The 24812-nt window shown below is 37.8% G+C and overlaps 1 non-coding gene across 1 annotated transcript; it reads right to left on the bottom strand.

Annotated features, from left to right (window-relative positions):
* Nucleotides 1-12450: 12450 nt before the first annotated feature.
* Nucleotides 12451-12523, bottom strand: LOC136165882 (small nucleolar RNA SNORD121A). The gene has a single exon (XR_010662845.1). It is a non-coding gene; the product is annotated as a small nucleolar RNA SNORD121A (small nucleolar RNA).
* Nucleotides 12524-24812: the final 12289 nt, after the last annotated feature.

Below are 24812 nucleotides of genomic sequence, written 5' to 3'. Positions count from 1 at the left end.
AAAGATAGATCCTTTGGGGTTTGTGTGCTCTCATCAGAACATTCTCTAATGTGTCATATCCAGTTTTAAAAATGTAGCTAAGTCCCGTCAGTCTTGTCCGACTCTGTGCAACCCTGTGGGTTGTAGCCTGTGAGGCTCCTCCATCCATGGGATTTCTAGGCAAGAATACTGGAGTGGGTTGCCATGCCCTCTTCCAGGGGATCTTCCTTACCCAGGGATTGAATCCATGTCTCTTTTGTCTCCTGCATTGGCAGGAAGGTTCTTTACCATTAGCATCAGGTGGGAAGCTCTTCAAGATGTAGATCTCCTAGCAGATCCCAGCTGAGCCCCAGTCAGTTGCTACTAGGGATTCATTCATATCTCTACTGTTAATCATCCACTGATTGTCCCATTTAAAGACGATAACGAAAGAGGGAAGGAGGAAAGGAAAGAAGGAAAGAAGTTAGGAAGAGAGGGAAAGATGGGGGAGAAAGAAAGAGAGAGAATGGAGAGAGAGAAGGAGGAAACGGAGGGAGGCAAAGAAAAGGAATCCACCACCCAAATAAGAAAAGGAGTCTGCAGTGCTCTGTTATGTTCTTAAGTCATACAAGCTTTTGAAAATTCCCTTATCTTGTTTTCTAAGTTCTCACAAACTATTTGATAAATATCACAGTTATAATATTTGTTGTTTGCCTATGTAATATCCATTCTCTTTTTTCTAATAAATGTGCCTTAATTTCCTAATGGATCTATGCTCCCTCACTTCCAGAAAAAGTGGTTTGGGAGAGCTCTGTCTAGCGTGGACTTCAGTAGAGTATGTGAGAATCTGGTCTGAACAATCAAAGCACTCTAGTCCCATGACCACTGTTTCAGATATGGGCATTTGACCCAAACAGGGCCAATCAGAACTAACCTCAGAAGTTTTATGAAAAATACCAGAAAATAAATTATATTTCAACATAATTTGGGAAGAAAGTTTGGGGCTGCTAGAGGCTCCAGGAGGAAAAAGAAACCAAGGCCAAAAAAAAAAGAACAACAGCTAAAAAAGAACCAGGCGATGCAAAGACCCTCCTGATAACTTGGAAGTATAGGGCACACCAGCATGCTACAAGTCAGTTGGACTAGTGAACTTTTCAGTTACTGACACTTTTGTTTAAGCCACGTCCAGGTGGGCTTCTTGTATTTGTCATAGAAAGAGGCACGATGAATAGTATCTATTTTCTGAAAGTAGATAATCAAATTTTACCAGAGTGTCCAAAATCAATTATTTCTAATTAAAAGCATGACAATCATGTGTGCATGATTTTTTTTATTTCAAATTTTAAAATTTTAAAATAAAATTTAATTTATTGTTTAATTCTTACCCTGACTGTAATTTATTAATTATATAATTATTTATTTAGCAGCTCTTTCCTCCAGTGTTATAAGCTACATGAGAGCAAGAAACATAGTATAAGGCAACCTATTTGTCTGATACAGCACCATGTATTCAATTTCAATTAACATACAGTAAGGACTAAGATAGGTAAATGAGACATACAGGGAGAGATAGGTGATAGACATTATTAAATGTATATTCTGTCAACTCCCCCCTCCTCTGCAGTTCAGCATTTGGTGACCTATGCTTTGGGAACTCATTCACAGCACTTTCTGTTATTCTAACAACTTTCCCTTTCCAATCACATGCTCTCCAAAAATCTTTTTCTCCCTTCTGACTTCATCCTTGTACTAGATAAAAAATGTTCATCTTTTGCTAGTAATAAGCTTATTCAGAGAGATGCCACTCACACTCTTTAAACCTAGAAAATATTCTTGGTAATTTAGAGATGGTGCTCATCCCATATGGGAGAATATAGTGTTTACACTATCATACATTTTTATCATACCTTTGAGGGTCCATGCGTCCTGCTGCATCTCAAGATGAATTAGAAATTCTTTGTGATGCTTTTGCTTCCCAGGTGGTGCTAGTGGTAAAGAATCTGCCTGCCAATGCAGAAGATGAAATAGAGGTGGGTTCGATTCCTGGGTCAAGAAGATCCCCAGGAGTAGGAAGTGGCAACCCACTCCAGTATTCTTGACTGGAAAATCCCATGGACATAGGAACCTGGCAGTCTACAGTCTAGGGTATCGCAAAGAGTCAGCAATGATTGAGCACACATGCTTTTTTGTGATGCCTTACTCCGTTTCAAACAATCAGAATCTTTTTCGTTATGTTGGAGACCTTTTTAAGACTCTTAAATTTTCATTTGTCTCCTCCCTAGCCGTTATAGATACAAGACGATGAATTAACCTCAATTAACAATATTGTTAAAGGCCAACAAACACTGTCCAACCTCATAAAAATAACAGAAGAGCAAACACAGACTTCCCTCCTATTTAGGTACTTATTTAAGAAGTATTTAACCTTAGCAAGAACTTGCAGAAAAAGCTTTTATGTTTTGTCTATTTGTATCAAAAATTAATGAATAACTGTAGATAAAAATGGTTCGTTTACTTCTCAATTGTGCCCAGATTAACCAAATGTCTTTTGAAGCTGATGACTTCCAATTGTTTTGTGCAATGGACAAGTGTTTCCACTTTATGGCGTTGGGAGAGAGCATTATAGTGGTAGCTAATTGGACTGCAAGGAGATCCAACCAGTCCATCTGAAAGGAGATCAGTCCTGGGTGTTCATTGGAAGGACTGATGCTGAAGCTGAAACTCCAGTACTTTGACCACCTCGTGCAAAGGGTTGACTCATTGGAAAAGACCCTGATGCTGGGAGGGATTGGGGGCAGGAGGAGAAGGGGCCGACAGAGGATGAGATGGCTGGATGGCATCACTGACTCGATGGACATGAGTTTGAGTAAACTCCAGGAGTTGGTGATGGACACAGAGGCCTGGCATGCTGCGGTTCATGGGGTCGCAAAGAGTCGGACACGACTGAATGACTGAACTGAACTGAACTGAATAATGCAGTTTAGGCAACAGTTTACACAAATAACACATTGATTAACTTCTATGTAAGAGCTAAGCCATTTTCAATTTGTAACCATAGACTTACACTGATTTCAAACTTGAGAAATTTAAAAATGCATGTTAATTAAATAAAACACATAGGGTCCATAAAGAAAAACAAAACAATAATGATGGTGATAGTAATGATAGCTAGATAGCACTTACATAACTGAGTTTTAGATTTACAAGGGACCCTTGTAAATGCTTCATGCAAATTAATCCATTTAATCTTCTCAAATACCATTTGAGACAGGTAATATGATTATCCAAGATGAGAACAACATTATACAGATTAGGTGGGAAATATTAACTGCCAATGGTCTCAGGTGAGACTGAATACAGCATGTTGGAGAACCCAAAAGAAGATCAGATGTTGATAATTAACTTTCACATAATATTTTATAATTTGTTTTCATTTTCTTTCTAGTACAGAATTGTTATTAAGTATATAAATTTTCCAAGCAAGGGAATATTTGTTATTGTTATTGGTTTATTTTTGACTGTTCCTTTTTAACTTTACTTTCAAAATGTTTTGTTCTGGGGATATGACCTTCCATTATATAATTTGTTCTGATTGTATTTGTGAAAATTTTAAATTTTCTTTCCTAAGTATAGGAGAAAAAATGTATTAAGAGCGCAGCATTCTCTCTCTCTCTGTACCTGTATAGTATATGTACACTACCTGTGCATCAGTTCAGTTCAGTCGCTCAGTCGTGTCCGACTCTTTGCGATCCCATGAATCGCCGCTCGCCAGGCCTCCCTGTCCATCACCAACTCCCAGAGTCTACTCCAACTCATGTCCATCGAGTCGGTGATGCCATCCAGCCATCTCATCCTCTGTCGGCCCCTTCTCCTCCTGCCCCCAATCCCTCCCAGCATCAGGGTCTTTTCCAATGAGTCAACCCTTTGCACGAGGTGGTCAAAGTACTGGAGTTTCAGCTTCAGCATCAGTCCTTCCAATGAACACCCAGGACTGATCTCCTTTCAGATGGACAGGTTGGATCTCCTTGCAGTCCAAGGGACTCTCAAGAGTCTTCACCAACACCACAGTTCAAGAGCATCAACTCCTCAGAGCTCAGCTTTCTTCACAGTCCAACTCTCACATCCATACGTGACCACTGGAAAAACCATAGCCTTGACCAGATGGACCTTTGTTGGCAAACTAATGTCTCTGTTTTTTAATATGCTGTCTAGGTTGGTCATAACTTTCCTTCCAAGGAGTAAGCATTTTTTAATTTCATGGCTGCAGTCACATATGCATAGACATTAAATAAAATTGCTAGTTTGAATTTTATAATTCCTCTTTATTTTGAATCTAGTATCATCATCAAAAATGTTTGGAATGAAGTATCTTAAAGGCTCTAACACTTAGGGATCAGTAAATTTCTCCTTGTATTTCTATCAGTTTAATTTTATATATGTAGCTTGATAATATATGTTAGGCATAGAAGGTTTCATGACTTTACTTGAACCAATAATATGTATTTTTAGCTTGTCCCATTCATCACTCTGTTTTCTGCTACTATAATTGGCTCCACAGTGCTGGTGCAATGTGTGACTTTTGTTATTAACATTTGCCCTATATATTGATATATTTTCTATTATTTATTATCACACTTTATGTTATCACATTTTTAACTCACTCATATATGGAATATAGCTAGATTTGGGATTGTGCTTAATTTGGTTTCTTTCTTTTGTCATTTATTTCTTTATTTATTTTATTATTTCTTGACTGCTTGCCTGCCTGATGCTGAAGATTTTGTTTACAATAAGGAAATAAAACTTGTGCTTATTGTACTTACTAACTTAGCATTCCTTAGGTCGGGGTCCCCAGAAAGGACAGCCAGAGGCAGGGAGCACAGTAAAGTCAAGTGGAGAGACGAAGGGAGAGTCAGTAGAGAATGTTTATGGAGCTGATGCCTGACCTTCAGAACCACCCTCCCAGAAAACGGTTTGAATCAGAACAGTATGCTCTCAGAGAACAGGGCGGGAATTTATCCCTCACTTATATTGCTCACTACTCAAAATTCTGGCTGATGTGATGTTAATTCTTCCTTGCCCTGTATTCCGGCTGCACATGGATGGGAACTGAGCAAAAATCCTTAGCTACTTGCACTTACCTGTGAAAGACGAAATGCTGGGAACAGGAGGCATGAATGAGGCATGAGGCAAGGGTGCTGACATGCAATGCAGCCCCTCCTGAAGAGGTTGTTCTGTGTCTACTCAGAGTCAGTCATCACAGAGGTGGCTGGGAGAAGAGCAGGTGAGTCTGAGAAGGTGAATGAATGGTGCATAGGAGGTTTTTAGTGTGGTCTTCAGCCTAATATCTGTGTGGTATTTTTTTTAATCTCATTTTAATTCATCAAATTGTCTTTTGTCATTTTTTCTAGTTTTCATTTAATTTCATCTTAAAGATTTTATTTGAGTATAGTTGATTTACAATATTGTTAGTTTCAGGTACACAATAAAGTGAATCAGTTATATGTATACACATACCCACTCTTTTTTAGATTCCTTTCCCATAGAGGTAATTACAAAGTATTGAGTTCTCTGTGCTCTGTAGTAGGTCCTTATTAGTTATTTTATATATAGCAGTGTGTATATGTCAATCCTAATCTCCCAGTTTATCCATCCCCTCTTCCTCCCTGGTAACCATGTTTGTTTTCTACATCTGTGACTTTATTTATTTATGTTTTGTAAATTAGTTCATATGTACCATTTTTTTAAGATTCACACATAAGTAATATCATACTGCATTTATCTTTCTCTCTCTGACTTATCACTCAGTATGACAATCTTTAGGTCCATCCATGTTGCTGCAAAGCATTATATATCATATGCTTAATAGTTACAACTATTTAATGCTTATAACTGTTTAATAAATACTTTATAAAAACCACATTCATAGAATAATTTTTAGTATCTATTTAGAAAATGAGCATAACATGCTTTCACTCTCCTATGTGCTCCATCTCCACCAGTTACCCTGTGTTGACATTCTCAAGGTTTAATTAAGTATTAATAAAATTTTTTGCAATATTTCTGCATTATCCCACAATAACCACTATATGTTTTTTTTCTGCATTAATGGGGAAAAAAATCTATTTTTGAGTTCACTGTTTTCTTTTATAGCTATATCCACTTCTCAATTCACCCCATCAATTGAGTTTTCTATTTATTTTATTTCAACTGGAAATTAAAATCTTAAAGTAATTTCTTTCAAAGGGCAACTGCTTGGCATAAACTGAGAAGAGTTGGGACAGGAGTGGCCCATCTACTCTAATAATTATGGCGATGAATGACTAGGTGACCTCTCCTGTGCTTAGCATCCACTGACTCTGATCATGGGGGCCCCCTAGAGTGCTACCATATTAGCACAGGATTGATACAGAAGTCTGGGGCTCTGTTTTCTTATGTTTGTTTTATTATCTTCATAGTTCTTTCTAATCTCCTTTCTAAATTCCAAGGATTCTTCAAAATATCTGGTTTGCTAACAGCATTCTTCAGTTTTTAGTGCTCATTTGAAGATGTGCACACACATGCTCACATGCGTGTGTGTTTGTATTTGTAGTCTTTTTTCCTGGTGGTACCCTCTCCCTATCTCCTACCTCTTTCTCGCCTCCATTCTGCTTTTGCTCTCAGAATTTGTCTCATTATATAGAATTTTGAATAATAGAGTAGAACTGTATACTCAGTATATTCTGGTTCAATCTCCAGTACATTTTCTAATTAGCTATATGTTTTTATTTTGTTACTCTTAGTTTTCATTAAAACATATTTTTTTTTAAAAAGCAAGCTGGATAATTGGGTTAGTATATCCGAGTGTATTTAGTGGATGAAGGTGCGTTAGTCGCTCTGTCATGTCCAACTCTTTGAGACCCCATGAACTGTAGCCTCTGTCCGTGGAATTCTCCAGGCAAGCATGCTGGAGTGGGTGGTAGTAGTATAGTAAAGTCACTCAGTCGTGTCTGACTCTTGCGACCCCATGGACTGTAGCCTGCCAGGCTCCTCTGGCCATGGGATTCTCCAGGCAAGAATACTGGGGTGGGTAGCCATTCCGTTCTCCAGGGGATCTTCCCAACCCAGGGATCAAACCCAGGTCTCCCACATTGCAGGCAAATTCTTTACCATCTGAGCCACAAGGCCAACATGATTTAGTGGATAATCTTTTTAATTTTCAGCTGGTAAAGAATCCGCCTGCAATGTGTGAGACCTGGGTTTGATCCCTGGGTTGGGAAGATCCCCTGGAGAAGGGAAAGGCTACCCACTCCAGTACTCTGGCCAGGAGAATTCCATGGACTGACTATACAGTCCATATGGGGTTGCAAAGAGTCGGACATGACTGAGTCACTTTCCCTTTCACTTTTAAAATTTTAAACTATGTTAACCTTAGCATTTGCCCAGATACTACCTGCCATCCTCCATTCTGCTCAGTTCCTGAATCAGAGTAATACTTAAGTGATACATTAATAAACAGCAAAGTATTTGGACTTACCATCATTTTAAATTATGTGACTTGATAAATTGCATGTTGCTGCTTAAGATAAACATTAAAAACATTTAACATTGTAAGTTAAAACTGTATTAGTCTAATCTAGAAACCACATCACAAGTGAATATGTATTAATTTATAAATATAAACATCTAACTCTGTCAATTATCTTACAGGTTATACATTGTTAGGATTGAATACCAGTTATATTTTTTGTCACACATAAGGCTTCATGTGTGCATACTTTATGTACTTACCTATGTACACATTTATATCTCTACATTATTTTCTTTACCTCTCACTCCTGAAGGCCTAGGGTTCAGTCCCTAGTGACCAAGACAGTGAAGAATCTGCCTGCAATTTAGGAGACCTGGGTTCAGTCCCTGCGTTGGGAAGATTCCCTGAAGAAGAGAATGGCAACCCACTCCAGTATTCTTGCCTGGAGAATTTCATGGACAGGGGAGCCTGGAGCTACAGTTCATGGGGTTGCGAAAAGTCGGACAAGACTCAGTGACCAACACACCCACACACACACACACACACACACACACACACACACACACACACACAGAGGGAACTAAGATCCTGCAAGACATGCCTCATGGCCAAAAAAATATAAAAAAAGATTCCAACCAGGTCCAGGACTCTTAGGGATCTGTGAAAGTCATAATGAGTATCCTTCAAACTGTTCAGTCATTTCCTTAGAAAAATCAGTGTTCTACTCTTAACATCTTTGATGAGATCACAAAGACTAAAGGAGCAGTACTTCCTTGCTTTTGTTGGAAATGAATGAACTCAGTCTTTACCCAGTTTAGCATAGCAATAAGGTAGTAAATGAAACTGATAAGGTTTGATGACACAGATCCAGATTCTAATTCTTGTGTCTTATCACACCCTGGTGAATTTAGGCAAATTACCTCTTTGAAAGCTTTTATTTTTTTTAATTTCTCATTTGGCAAATGAGCATAACAATCAGAGCAATATAATGATTATTTTGAGGAATATATATTTATATACATGTAAATATAGGAGAATATACATGTATAGAGAGAAAATGTATACTATGTATACATTTTATATGTATAATTATTTATGCTGAATAACAAATATACTTGCATTTTTTACCATAATATAATCATACTTACCTATGTGTTCAATGTGGTGATAGTTAATAAACCAACTGTGTGTGCTTATATAGTGTTCAAATTTAAATAAAACAGGATTTAACTTAATACCCTGATAAATAGATATGTATCATCATAATCTATTAATATGTGTAAGCTCTAAAATGAACAAATACAATGAAACCCCACAAGCTCATAAAAGTATAATAAGAAATACATTATGTGGTGATAAGGGATCATAGTCATGCAAATGTGGCATTGCATGTATCTTCGTGTTTAGGAATATGCTTGCCAGCTATGCCACGCCAGTCATCACTTCTTAACATATTCTGGTCCTTAAATAGCACACAGATAAAACTAATAAGAATAGTCCCATCTTTGATCAATGTTCAGAACAAATATATGGCAGAGAATTATTTACAGCACACTTTTTCCAGAGGGCAATAGATTATTCACTACCATGTCAAATCATATAATTCACCTAATTTAGATATGATAGATTACAGTAAAAGAGCATGATTTTAATAATGAGTGTAAAATAGTGTTAACTCTAATCAATCAGACATTTGTTAGCATACTAACAACCTGATTACTGTAGTATCGGCTACCAAATAGGTAAGAGTATATGCTTATAAAAAGATAACAACATTGATTACAGTATATGGGTTCACTTATTCTAGGAACAGTAAGTATAAAGATAAGTGTAGAAATAATAATTTGTTAATTAGATGTGTTTTAAAATCACAGTTGCTGACACTTACTGACTGCTTCTCTTCATCTCTCTGAATTTTAAATAAAAAGTGCCTTAAATAACTTAGAATTTTCTGCAATTCATTTATCAGTGCACTTAGCCTTCACCTAATAAAAATGTATTATGTGGCTTCAGCATGAAATTTCCCAGATAGTCCAAGGCAAATCTGCCAAATCGATGCCAATACTTTTCTAAGTATTTTGAAAATTAATCTTTAGAAAGGATGAAAGTTTACTTTCCTAACTTTGCAATTAAATGAATATTTTCTCTTCGTAAACAGAACTTAATGAATCAATGTTTATGCAATTGTCTGTTTGCCAGTTAAACACTTATCTTAGAGCTCATAACTACCCTTGTTCGTCAAGGAGTCAGCAACAGAAAATTCTTTCTTTTCTGTCTTTTTTTTAGTAACCTTTCTTCTGCCAACTTTTTGCTTTTTACTCCTTGCGTTTTCCATTTCTCCACCCTGCTCCACTTCCTTGGCAGTCAGGCAATAGTGATACCTCATAAAAGCTAAGTGGGGAATAGCTGGTGAAGGTGTAGATCAGGCAGGAGAGGGAAGCCACAATCTTAAAGCTTGATCACCTTGGTTTAAAACATTTAGGAGCTGAGATGGAGAAATTTTCCTGACCCAGAATCTGGGGACTCAAAAAAAAATTTATTTTTCCATTAGATTTTTCTCAAATAAAGAGAAGATTACATGTTCAGATCGTTCAATGTCATTGGCAGTGATGCTGAGGAAAAGCCAGAGAGCGAAGAGCTAAAAAAAATAGGGGCAGCAAGGAGAACCTGTCTAGTTGTGCACAGGAGAGAAGCTGAGCCCAAAGTTGAGATAATGAGAGTGAATTTGAAAGAGACAGGGACGATCGAAGGAATACAACACTAAAAGAATCCCTGGAGGATTCCAGCAATCGGTTGCAGAAAGGACAGAAGTGAGTCACAGATTAGAAATGGAATGAATGCACATTTATGCGTTCTTTCCTAGCTCCTTTCCTAAAAAGCACATTTATCACCGGATGGTTATCTGAACAAGAGCCCCGCTGAAGAGGGTGACAATCAGTCTAAGCCAAGCAGACAAGTAACTCTGCTACAGGGAACAGCCTAGAAACAGGTTTTACGATTTAGCATAGATATGTCTTTTTTCTTAAAAGAAACAATCTCAGCTTATATTTTATTCATAGAAGCCATTCTTTACTCTATTGCCTTGAGTGATCTTGGCGGTGAGTAGATGTGAGGGAAGTAGCTTTAAATTCACCTGTGCCCTTGAAGCAGCAGGTACAGTACATTCAGCATCGTTACCCTGCCGCTCTTTTGCCTGCTTTGTGGGCCTGTTATGAAACTCCTTTTTTCAGAAAATTGTATTCTGGTGCTATTATTGAATTAACACTTTTCTTAAATGTACACACACACACACACATCTCTGAGAGACTGTGTAAATAATCCAAGGACAGCAAAAAGGCATACTCTCTAGGAAAAAATTTTTAAATGTCTAAAAATACCCTGCTTACCTTAGTTTCAAGGGAGATGCAAGGACCTATTAAATGAGGCTTACCTGGTGACTCAGTGGTAGGGAATCCGCCTGCCACTGCAGATGCATGTTCGGTCCCCGGGCTGGGAAGATCCCTGGAGAAGGATTGGCAACCCATTCCAATAGTCTTGCCTGAAAAATTCCATGGACAGAGGAGCCTAGAGGGCTACAGTCCACGGGGTCTCAAAAGAGTCAGGCACAACTTAGCGACTAAACAACAGCCACCTTAGTTTCAAGGGAGATGCATGGACTTATTAATAAAGAGTGGACATGTTATATACTAAATAGAAAGTCAAAGTATATATTTTCTTTCAGATAGAAACAGCAAGCATGATATTCCTGATTCTGCTTCCCACATTAAAGAATAATTATTTTCTGTATAAAACATAATGTTTATTTTTACACTGAATTTTAAAAGTTGTGATACATTTCTAAAAAAAAGTATTTGAGCTGTGCATCCTAACGTTAGCTGCACATTGGAATCCTCTGGAGAATGTAAAAATACTGAAACCAGAATTCCACCCTGAGAAATTCTTATTTATAAAATTCTCCCTAGTCAATCTCATACATAGCCAATGTGGAAATCACTATATTAGGGCCTGCCTGTGGTTTAAAAAATAATTTCTCCCCTACCAACATAACAATAAAATAGGATGTTGTAGGAAAGTTCCTTCTGAACTTTGTATGTGAAATCAATCTCGTTCGATTTACAATTCTGTCACTGGATGATCCTGGTATTGAGTTGACCTGAGTCATCCCTGCATTGAAAGAACACAGTGTAGAAAGAGGAACGAGAACACTGGAATCAGGGATTTCCATGGGTGTTGGCCCAGCCATTTGCTGACCTGCTGAGATACTTTGAAAATGACTAAATCTCTGTTAATGTCAGTTTCCCCGCCAATAAAGTAGAAGTGAAAAATATATACTTAACAGCCCAGAAGCTGTTTATTTTTTTCACATATTTACTTTTTTATTTTTTGATGAGAATTCTCTTGGCAGTTGAATTATGCAATACAAAACAATGCTATCATTCCCTCATGGGTCACTAAATCAACCCTGAATATTCATTCATTGGAAGGACTGATGCTGAAGCTGAAACTCCGATACTTTGGCTACCTGATATGAAGAGTTGACTTGTTGGAAAAGATCCTGATGCTGGGAAAGATTGATGGCAGGAGGAGAAGAGGGCAACAGAGGATAAGATGGCCCGAAGGCATCACTGATTCAATGGACATGAACTTGGGCAAGCTCCAGGAGATGGTGAGGGACAGGTAGGCCTAGCATACTGCAGTTCATGGGACTGGAAAGATTTCCACACAACTTGGCAACTGAACAACGTTACTAACTCTAGTGACCATGTTATACATTAGATCCTAAGATCTTACCTATCTTATACCTAAAATTTATACCCCTCCTCATTTCATCTACCCCCTGCCCCTAGCAACATTTTCTAATCTCTGTTTCTGTGAGTTTGGTATTTATTTTTTATAAAAAGATTCCACATATAAGTGATATTATTCATTACTTGTCGTTCTCTCTCTGACTTATTTCACTTAGCATAATACCTTCAAGTTTCACCCAACTTTGTTTTTCAGTTCCACACAGAATTGTCAGATATGTGCTTGGAAATTATGATATCCTTGTTAAGTTTCACCCAACTTTTTGCAATTGGCAGGAGTATCTTCTTTTTCATGGTGCAACAATATTCCATCACATATGTGTACCACATGTTTATCCATTTATCTGTGATGGACACTTAGATTGTTTCCATATCTTGGGTACTGTGAATAATGCTGATATGAGCATGGGAGTGCAGATACGAGAAACTGTTTGAACTAAATGAAATAATATGTATAAAATTTCTCACATTGGAAATATTCAGCATGTAATTCCCTTTTCCTTTACTACTGAATTGTAACCTTTCATATTCTCTGGTGCTACTTTAGGATAAAATAGGCAAAATCAAGCGAAACTGATCAAAATCAAGTCTGTCTATTTACTGCCTTGGCAACAACTCTGTAAAGACTGGAGTGAGGTACTTTTAAGTTTTAAGGAAGAGAAATAATTTTTTTAATAACATACACACAAAGCAGATATTTTTCTCTTAATATATACTGTTTAACTTAAAATAGTTGGTTATGAGAACTATGAGGTTATTATAAAGACAATGCTGCTGATGCTGAAAATAAATTCATATGCATACATGTGAAATTGTTTCTCGGAATTTAGGGCACATACAGCAGGATGACAATATAATGCAGTTACAGAGTCCTGGAGATGTGGACCTGAGACAACAAGCTAGTTTCCTGATTCCCTGGTTTACCTTTTAGTGGGCTTTCCAGGTGGTGCTAGTGGTGAAGAACCCGCCTACCGATGCAAGAGACCTAAGAGACATGGGTTCGATCATTAGGTCGGGAAGACACCCTGGAGAAGGGCATGGCAACCCACTCTAGTATTTTTGCCTGGAGAATCCCATGGACAGAAGGGCCTGGCAGGCTACAGTCCATGGGGTCGCAGAGAGTTGAACACAACTGAAGTGACTTAGCACACACATACCTTTTAGTGGAAAATAGATTTTGATCAAGTAATTACATAAATAACTGGAGCAAGTAAAACATGCCAGATGCAGATGGGAAGGAAGCAAATGTGGACATGGCAGGTAATGGAGGTTATCCAGGTGAGAGAGATGACAGACCCTGGACCAGCATGGGTGATGGAAACAGAGAACAAATGATTGGTATTTATTTGAAGAGAGAACCGATAGGATCTACATACAAGGAGTATCCTGTATACTACTTAAAAAATTTTTGTTGTTGTTTTAAATTTTAGCTGTGCTGAGTCTTCGTGTGGTGCATAAGCTCTTCCTTGCAGTGCACAAGCTTTCTCTAGGTGCGACCTCCAGGCTCAGATGTTTCTCAGAATGTGGGATTCCTGATCAGAGGTCCAACCTGCCTCCCCTGCATTGGACAGAGGAGTCCCTATTTATGTACTAGTTTAGAATTAAAATCAATAGGATTTGAAAGAGAAGTTTATGGGTGATAACTATATACCAGACTTAAGCAGTCACGTAAATGATGCTACAATTTGATAAAATTGGATATACTAAACAAATCTCTCATTTGGGATGAAAGATCATATTCTGAACACTTCATGTTTGAAATTTGTTTGAAGTATCCAAGATGAGATGCCAGGTTAACAGTTGGGAGATGTCTCAGACCCATCAAGGAGAGATATGGGAAGCAGATAGACACCTATGGGTCATCAATTTTAGATGGTAAGGCAGCAAATGAAGTGATGAGTGTGGGGGATGATATTGAGATAAAGCACCCGGTGAAAAAGATAAAGCACACGTTGGTGTTAAGGGCTTCCTGTGACAACACTGACCGCCAGTCACGCTAGTCCTTTCTGGACAACAGTGTGCATGTGTGCCCAGACGTGTCTGGCTCTTTGTGACCCCATGGATGGTAGCCTGCTCACCAGGCTTCTCTGTCTATGGAGTTTTCCAGGCAAGAATACTGGAGGGGGTTGCCATTTCCTCCTCCAGCAGGTCTTCCTGACTCAGGGATCGAGCGTGAGTCTCCTGAGTCTCCTGTATTGGCAGGCTGATTATTGTACGTCAGAGGGAAAGGGGGAAGCCCCTTGTGTACAATAGCATAGTTTAACTCATAGGTCCTCTTTCTTAGAACTTGTCTGCAAGTGAAAACAGAGCTGCTCTTCAAGAAATGTTGCATATTCAGTTGGCCTTGAACAACATGGGTTTGCACTGCACAAGTCCACTTATATCTGGATTTTTTTGACAGTAGATACCACAGTACTACATGATTCAAGGTTGGTTCAGTCCAAGAATTTGGAAGTGTGAATACAGAAGAATCCTGTATTCAGGATACAGAGGAACCGCACACATGGAAGGCCCACTATAAATCATACACAGACTTTGACTGCAGGGCTTTGGTGTCCCCCATTGTTCAAAAGTCCACTGACTTGGAAGTCTTCAAAAGACAATCAAAATTTCCAAACGGCCCTGAGATACAGCCATTGTATAGAATGACCAAGCAAAAATCTCAGATTGAGAACTATAAAGATTTCTATTTAGAATCCTGTCCAGAATCCCAAGATTCCTTTTTCTGTTGTTCAGTTGTTAAGTCGTGTCTGACTCTTTGTGACCCTATGGACTGCAGCATGCCGGGCTTCCCTGTCCTTCACTGTGTCCTGAAGTTTGCTCAAATTCATGTCCATTGAGTCAGTGATGCTTTTTAATCATCTCATCCTCTGCTGCCCGCTTCTCCTTTTGCTTTCAATCTTTCCCAGCATCAGGGTCTTTTCCAATGAGCTGGCTCTTTACATCAGGTGGCCAAAGTATTGGAGCTTCAGCTTTAGCATCAGTCCTTCCAATGAATATTCAGGGTTAATTTCCTTTAGGAGTGATTGGTTTGATATTCTTGCAGTCCAAGGGACTCTCAAGAGTCTTCTCCAACACCACAGTTCAAAAGCATCAATTCTTTGGTGCTCAGCCTTCTTGATGGTCCAACTCTCACATTCATACATGACTACTGGAAAAACCATGGCTTTGACTATATGGACCTTTGTCAGCAAAGGATTGTCCCTGCTTTTTAATGTGTTGTCTAGATTTGTCATAGTTTTTTTTCTTCCAAGGAGCAAGTATCTTTTAATTTCATGGCTGCAGTCACTGTCTACAATGATTTTGGAGCCCAAGAAAATAAAAGTTGTCACTGCTTCTACTTTTTCCCCTTCTATTTGCCGTGAAGTGATGGGACCGGATATCTTGATCTTAGTTTTTTGAATGTTGAATTTTAAGCTAGCTTTTTCACTCTCCTCTTTCACCCTCATCAAGAGGCTCTTTAGTTTCTCTTTGCTTTCTAACATTAGGGTGGTATCATCTGCATATCTGAATTTGTTGATACTTCTCTCAGCAATTTTGATCAAGCTTGTGATTCATCCAGCCCAGCATTTTGCATGATGTATCTGCATAAAAGTTAAATAAACGGGCTGACAATATATAGCCTTGTCTCACTCCTTTCCTATTTTTGAACCAGTCAGTTGTTCTATGTCCAATTCTATGTGTTGCTTCTTGACCTGCATACAAGCTTCTCAGGAGCCAGTAAGGTGGTCTGGTATTCCCATCTCTTTAAGAATTTCCACAATTTGTTGTGATCCACACAAAGGCTTTCTTTTTAAGTCCCTGAAGAAATAGCTATCCATTGAGGTTTTGCCAAATAGTCTCCTTAAGAAAATTATTTTCATGGTCATCAGCTGTAGTCTGTGATCTAAAATTTAACTAGGAATTCTAAATCTCTCTTGAGTCTCTAATAATGTTAGTGACTATAAAGACATTTGAAGCTTACTAGTTCTGCCTATCTTACTACAGAGAAAGGAGTGAGAAAGCTACAATGAAGGATTTTTCCTGTGTTAGGTAACTCCCTCCCTTCCATAATGTAGAGAAACACCTACTTTTTAGTTAACATTCTATTCCTATCCACCTTAGGTGGAATGGTTGAATTCTTACTATTTGAAAACAGTGAATCAATTTAAAACTCTAACAAGCAAAATTTAGTCCACCTGTTCTTAAATGCAATCTCACCTTCCAGGGTCAGGTATTCTTTGATAATTTGGGTTCCTAACAGAGTGCAGGAAGCAATTAAGAGCTCTGCTTTTGTAAATCATGTTTTGTATTCAGAATCAAAAGATCCAGGTTTTCCTAGCCCACCCACTGCACAGGATGTACTGTGAACTGAACACAGTGGGAACAGAGATGTGTCTTCACTTCCCTAAATCCTCATCTTCTTTTATGAAAATTTTGTCTTTTTTGTTGTTTCTATTGTTATTGGAATTTTAACTTTATTGTGGACTATTTCAGGTATTCAAGTAAGAATAAAGGGGTCATTAAAGATTAAATTAGGAAATAATTGTTTCTGATTTTTTTTAAGAAGCTGAACATTACAGATAGAGTTGAAGTTCCTTTTTGTCCTCTTCACCTGTATCATTTCATTCCCTTTCTCCTTCAGTTTCACTATTCAAAGGTCAGTGCTCTTAAAAGAAAGGTTTTTGTTTGTTGGTAATGACTGAAGGTCTCTTGGACCCTAACCAGAGGGTTACTGGGAAAACTGTTAGCTCCCTACAGTGATATTCCATTTAAGAATATACTCTAATGCATTCTTCCATGTTCCCATAGATGAATGAGAGGTTGTTTATAATTCTAGTATTATAAAAAAATGAATCACTGAGCATTATTGTTCTGGTACATGCCTTCTTATGTTTACATGTGAGAGTTTTACATATAAGATATTTATTGTTTGTTATAGGTTATAACATCGTTAACTTTATGTCATATTGCTAAATTGCCCTCTGAAGGGGTTGTAAAAATATATACTCCCAGTAATAGTGGGAGGCTTCATTTCTTCATTTTTTGCTAGCACCTAGTATTTTACTTTTTGTGTGTTGGCTCAATTTTAACTCAGACTTCTATGATTAAGTCCATGAAAAATCTTGGTACTGCCGCCATTGTTATGGGTATCCTCTCCATAAACACTACCAGCTCCTTGATTCTTTTCAGATGAACAATTCTTAAACAGTTATGATACAGAGAGCCAAATACTTTGTGAGGTTATTAGCTGTTGTAATCTAATATATAACTATGCCTAATCAAAACAACAGGAGTAACATCTTCCATCTATTATCTCCACCGTATGTCAGCTAAATAGTGACAATGAGAATAAATGTAATTCTGATTTAATAATGAAAAGTAAGAGGATAACCCAGTCATTGATGAGACCACACCAGATTCACCGTGAACTTCAAACTGTTGTTGTTGTTTAAAGGAAGATACTCAAAATTATATTCCTGCTTCAGTCACGTATATGGTATCTTACCCCACTGGTGAACTAGGAAATTGGTCAAGTTACCAAATCCTTCTTTAGCTCCCTATATTTCCTATTCAAAATAAGTTTATTATGATTTAGAATTAAAAAGAATATATTAACAATTTTACCAAGCTCCTTAGTTAATCTTTCTAAAGGATTTTTCATATTTTGAGGTCTTAATAAAGTCGCATTACCTTTCACCTTTTTAACCTAACTTGGGCTTCCATGGTGGTTCAGACTGCAAAAAATCTGCTGGCCATGCAAGAGATCTGGATTCGATCCCTGAGTCAGGAAGATCCTCTGGAGAAAGGAATGGCTACCTACTCCAGTATCCTTGCCTGGAGAATTTCATGGACAGAGCAGCCTGGAGGGTTACCGTCTATGGGGTCGCAAAGAGTTGGACACAGCTAAGCAACTAACTCTTTCACTTTGTCATACTAGGGTCCTACAGTTTGGCGACCTGCCCAAACACACTGACCATGAAGAACAACCCAAATGATCAAGATTTTGTTGCCCCAATTATTTATTCTACATCTCACCTATTGCTCTATTATTTCAGTGCTTTACTCCTTGATAACAAATCTGGGAATCTAATTAACCAGTACCAACAGTGGGTTAATGTCCTAGAAAATATTTACCCTAGAGATTAGTTTTTCATCCGTTTTTAAGTCTCTCAAAATATTACTCTATAAGCCTCAAACTAAGCTTCTCAAATGTAGAAGTGGAACAAAAATAATATTAGACTCCAGCTTATTTTAACTCACTTAGGTACCCTTAAGAAAACTCCCATATGATTATCTACCTACCTCAATAAGGCCTGAGACAATCATACTCACCATTTAAATTCAAAGCCATAAGCATAGCATGCTAATGGAACCAAGGCAAATATGTAGGTAGCAGTTTATTTATAATGGCTATTAAATATTGTTAAATTGTAATGAAACATTTAAGAAAATATATGTGACATTCAAATGAACACCAAATGATTTCATTTCACACTAGTCAATATTAAATTAACTCCATATTACATGAAAATGTTGTACTTTACTGAAATAAGCAATAAAAGAAAATTATGCTCTAACCCACAAACATGTTATGGTTGGAAATTTGTTATTAAAAAAAGAATAGGGCTAATATTGTAGAACTATTTTAAAGTCATTTATTTTTTAAATAATTAAGGGAAAATAGCATCACACCGGTAGTTCCATTATGTGTTTTAAATCAATGAACCAATGAAATGCACTAAAATGTTGGCAGGCATAAACAAATTGCTGTTGTACCATGTAAGGTCTACTAAAAGTTATGTAAGTAGTATAATAAAAATCTAAAAAACATATAAGTTCTATAAATGCTAACATTTAACATTGAAAGTGAAATGAAAGTGTTCATAGCCATCCAGTCGTATCTGACTCTTTCTGACCCCAAGTTCCTCAGTCCACGGAATTGTTCAGGCAAGAATATTGGAGTGGGTAGCCATTCCCTTCTCCAGGGGTTCTTCTCAACGTTTCAAATTTGAAAGTTAAAATAATTAACTAAAAGAATTAATAACCTAAACAGCCATGAATGTGTAATACACACATGTAATTGGTCAACTGATCTAAATATTTAAATTGTTCCAAATTATGGAGTTGAACAAAAAGTTCCTTTCACCTTTATACCCACTCCCATTATTTCCACATATTCATCCAAATTAAAGATGCATTTAGGAACTTCCCTGGTGATATAGTGGTAAGACTCTGTCTTCCAGTGGAGGGGGTGAAACTTTGATCCCTGGTTGGGGGGCTCAGATCCACCTGACCTGTAGCCAAAGAAAAACAAAACATAAAAAAAACCAGAAACAACATTGTAACAAATTCAATGAAGATTTAAAAATACTCCACAGCAAAAAATCTTTTAAAAAAGTTGTATTTAAATATTATAGATAAAATAATAAAGTCATAGTAAAATGCTCAGTGTAACAATAATAATTACTATACAATAATTTTTTGATTAATTTAACCTCACAATAATCATACTCAAGAGATATTTATGGGTTGCTTGATTAATGGGTGACTTTAATTTAGATTTAATCTATGATAAACTGAAGATGTTTATCTGGGTTGAGAAAAGACTAGCATTTGCCAGCTACACAAAGTGGGGATGAAGAGGGCAGAAAAAACAACCTGGGTGATCACAAAGAAGTAGCCAGAACATCATTCTCAGGAGACCATGGTCCTTAATTGAAGTGATCAGACAAGCTTAGACAAAGTGGGAAAGAAGTGGCTAAAGAGAAAAATCAAACACTGAATCAACAAGGGCCCTTGTGTCATTTTGAGGGACTGGAGCTTGATAACCAGACAGAGAGCATTCTGTGCTAAAGAATCTGCCTGCCAGTGCACGATTTGATCCCTAGGTCGGGAAGACCCCCTGGAGAAGGAAATGGCAACCCACTCCAGCATTCTTAACTGGGAAATCCCATGGACAGAGGAGCCTGGCGGGCCGCAGTCCATGGGGTCTTGAAAGAGTGGGACAGGACTGAGCGACTAAACAATAACAATGAGACAAAGAAGTCCTTAAAAAACTTAAACAGGGAAATGGCACTGTCGGATTTGCACTTCATATAGCTCACCCTAGTCACCTCATTGTTGATGAATACTTCCTACAATTAGAAAAGTTAAGTGGACACAGAAAGAAACTGTGTAATAATCTCCCAGGGCTTTACCTGTGGCTGTGGAGGGAGGAGTCAGAGCCCCCACAAAATACGAGTGTTGGCCTTTTTATAGTTTGACTCATGTTAAACTACAACAGTAAGAAAAGGATGCAAATGTACTTAGTCCTTAGCTGCTTCCTCCTCAGCTTGGAGGTAAACTCAAAGAGTTCAGGAATAGAGCTGCAAGTTTACTGAACTTTGTTGTTCAATAGCTCAGTCACATCTGACTCTTTGCAACACCATAGACTGCAGCACACCAGGCTTCCCTGACCTTCACTATCTCCCAAAGTTTACTCCAACTTATGTCCATTGAGTTGGTGATATCTCATCCTCTGTCATCCCCTTATTTAACTTAGGGATCAACCAACTATAGCCAACTTCCTATAACCAACCCACACTCTGTTTCTATAAACAGAGTTTGATTGAAGCTCAGTCACGTTCTCATTCTTTTATACATTATCTGTGGTTATTTTTGCACCATGACACCAGGATACTCACAAAAGAGAGCACAGAGTGTGCAAAGCCTACAATATTTACACTCTGAACCCTGTGTAGGACAAAAATGCCAATCCCTGATTTCAGAGCTCACTCAGTCCCCAACATGTATTTTTCCCACAGAGTTCTGTCTTCTTTGCTCTTTATTCTTATACCTCAGACATGCCTGGAATCATTTTCCTTCTGCCTTAAGCCCAACTTTTAGATTTTTTTCTGTGAAAGTCTGCCATGCTGACTGTTCTTAGCCTTGTTTGATTGAAAACATCTTTTTTCACCAACAGTCACAAAATGTTTTACACATTAAAGAGATGATTCTTCTATATACTTTGTTGCTGTTAAGAAGTCAACTGTCAGTCTAACTATTGCTCCTTTGAAGATAATCTTTATGTTTTGTTTGCCTCTGGCTTCTTGTAAGATTTTTCTCTTAGCCCTTTTTCTTTTCTTCTGAAGTTTCAATGTAATGAAGATAGTGGCAAGTTTCTCTTTAATTATCCTGTGTGGGATCTGTGGGATTCTTGAATCTGCAGATTACTGTCTTTCAGAATAAAACAAAAGAAAGAAAAAGTCAACCACCACTTCTTCAGTTATATCTGCTGTTCTACCATCTCTTTATCTCTCTCTAGAACTCTGATGACATACTCAGACCTTGTTGTGTTCATCCATAGTTATGTCTCCTTTGGTCTTTTTGGATGGAACTCTAGATAATTCTTTTCAGCCTATCTTCATATAGATCGAGTCTGTCTTCCACTCTCCTTGTGTGTTTTTAAGTCTCCTCACAGAAAATTTAATTTTGAATATATATTTTTTCTAGAAGTTTTATTTCTTTTCAAACCTGCTTTGTCACTCTTTACAGTACCAAGCCCTCTATGGATATCTTTAAATTGATTGCTCTTTTATTTAAACAAGGTCAGCATAAGTATTTTATGGTGGCGGTGGTGGTTTAGTTGCTCAGTTGTGTCCAGCTCTTTGCAACCTCATGGAATGTAGCCTGCCAGGCTTCTCTGTCTGTTAAATTTTTCCAGGCAAAAATACTAGGGTGAGCTGCCATTTCCATCTCCAGGGTATCATCCTGACCTGGGAATTGAACCGTGTCTCCTGCATTTCAGGTGCTCTTCTGCATTGCAGACAGTTTCTTATGCTGAGCCACCAGAGAAGCCCCACAACTGTTTTATAATTGGTGTCTAATTATCTTAACATCTTATGTCTGCATTTTACTGTGCTTCTGGTTTCTTTTTCTACCTTTTCTACTTATCTTCACAGTCTAGCATGTATATGCGTCTAGTGATCATTTTTGGTGGGATAAGCATTCTATATGAAAAACTATTTTAGGGCTAATTTGACAAAAGGATTTTCAAAGACAAAGTCTGTCACTGCATCAAGTCAAGATTTGATCCAGATAATTCAGTACATGACTGTAATTCTTCCCAGAATCTGCCATTTCTCCTTCACCTTCAACTCTTGGCCTAAGGGTAAATTCTTTAGGGTCTTGGCTTACCAAGAAGAAAGAGTCCTATTCAGCTTCTCAGTTTAGTTGAATTCTAGCCTTTGATTTTAGTCCCATTCTCAGAAGGCAACTGCCAAGAAGTTAGATACCTCAGGGCAAAGTCAGTTTCTGCGCCGACGTAAATCTCTGGGTTTTCATTATTCCTTCATGTTGGCCTGGTAATTGCTCACTGTCCTGTTGTCTGCGTGTTGCTCTTTTGTGATATTTTATCCAGCTTTTTTAGTTTTCAGCAGGAGGGTACCTGCCAATAGCCTGGTCCTCCAATTACTAGGAACGAGAATTCTTTTAAATCACATTTTGAAGGTGAGGATATTAGGTTAAATGAGACCTTAATTTTCTGCTAAGGAGACCACTTACTCTGTTGCCTTGGTGAAGCAGGGGAGGAGTCTCTCTCTCTCTCTCTCTCTCTTTTTTTTTTTTAAATACTCCATGAATTTAAAGGACTATAAAAGACTTTGTGCTCTTTTTCATTCTGACTTTATAAAAGGCTCATGTTAAAATAACTACTCAAGGTCATTTTTGTCCATAAAGGGCTGTGGCTCTGGCAGATATCCAGAATTCCAAGAATGTTTTGCTGGTGCAAATGGTAGACTGAGAAATGGGCAATTCACTGCAGCTTCTTCCATCAAGATGTGGAGTCTGTTTTTCTGCCCTTTGAATCTGAGCTGTTTTCCATCTTACTCTTGTAGGTACAACGCTACAGAAAGGATGTTTTCTGTGTTATGAGTAGAGCTTTAATAATCTTTGAGTACATCCACTCTTACTTCTGGGACCCTGTGAACTTCATGTGAGCAAGTCAGTGACAGACTCCTGGAGGATTTGAGACCATGTGGAAAGATGCCCCACTTATTTTAGCTGGGGGAACTCCCAGCTGACCACTGACCCTTGAGCAAGCTCACCTGAGATCAGTCAGATCTGCCCCAGACTAAAAAAATTCAACCGAACCTAGTCACCTTGCCAGCCCAGGGATGTATGAGTTAAATATCTGGTTGTTTTCTTAAACTACTAAACCAGAAGAGATTTTGTTTGTAGGAAAAGGAAACTCACATAGCTGTATAACTGAAATATGACTTAATTAAAAGTATTCTTTTAAAATCACTAGTAACCTCTCAATAGTCAAATCAATGAGCATTTTTCTGCTCTTATCTAACAAGATCATTTTAAAGCATCTAAGAATCTGATTATTATTTTAAGATGTGTACTCTCGGGATTTCTGTGACACCATACCCTCTTGCTTCTACTACAACTTCTGTAATGTTCTTTCTTCTCTTCTGTCTGATGGTTGACTGGCTGGCTCTCCCTCATTTCAGACTTCCACTTCCTCCTTTTCCTTTAAAATGCTCAGTTACTTCTGTACAATAAAAGTTGAGTTTAACTCTTGTAACACCATCTATTGCACTAATATTTCACCACAATTTAATGTTATGGCATATAGATGTTAACCCTGACAAAGATTCTCTCCTTGACCAAACTCTAGCCAGCCTCCTCTGAGGTTTTCTCAAGGAAATTCCACTTCCTTGCCGGCATCTAGCAAGCTGCTTGAGAAATCTCAGCATAATACTGAACTCTGCTAGACTCAATCTTCCTCATTATATCTGTGTCCTCTACTACTATTTCATTTCCCCAGTTCAAATCCTCCTGTTCTGTCTCTTGAAATGCTAATAGCATCTTGATGAATCTTCCTAACTTTGTTCATCTCTCTTATAGCCATCTTAAACTCATCTGTCAAAATAAGTTATTAAAAACAAACAAATAAAAAATAACTTTTAGAGGCTTAGCATTTACTGTAAGAGATTTGGAAAATCATAAGCACATATGCTACAACAATTATTTTCTCTGCCTCTGACAGTCATCACTACGTGATTTCTGCATTATTTTCATGTTATGCCTAGAATCCAATTTTACACAGATGGCCATTACTATTGGATAAGAGATAGCTTTAAGGCTGAAATCTACTTGCCTTAGATTGTCAAAGATAAAACTGGATACTTGCCAAAGTGGTAAAAACAGATTTTGATTGGTGAAATATTAGTGCAATAGATGGTGTTACAAGAGTTAAACTCAATCTTTATTGTACAGAGGTAACCGGGCATTTTAAAGGAAAAGGAGGAGTGGAATTAGAGGCTCAGTAGAATAAGGGAAGTGAAAACTTAAAAAAAAATTGGTCAGTGTAAATGCCAATTGGGCCAACTGTGTCTGTTAGATGGCAAATATGGAAGTTAGGATTTTATCCTCCCGTGGAGACTGGGAGACTGAGGTAACATCACATTTTAAAGGAATGACTTTCAAGTCCTTGAGAAAGACACTGTTGAATTGTAGCAGATGCATGTATATCTCAAAGGGACAGAGGAAAGAGTCGAATCTGAAAGTCC

Source organism: Muntiacus reevesi, chromosome 3 (assembly GCF_963930625.1).
Source record: "Muntiacus reevesi chromosome 3, mMunRee1.1, whole genome shotgun sequence".
In the NCBI taxonomy this organism is placed as follows: domain Eukaryota; kingdom Metazoa; phylum Chordata; class Mammalia; order Artiodactyla; family Cervidae; genus Muntiacus; species Muntiacus reevesi.
This window is presented reverse-complemented; position numbering and strand designations above follow the sequence as displayed.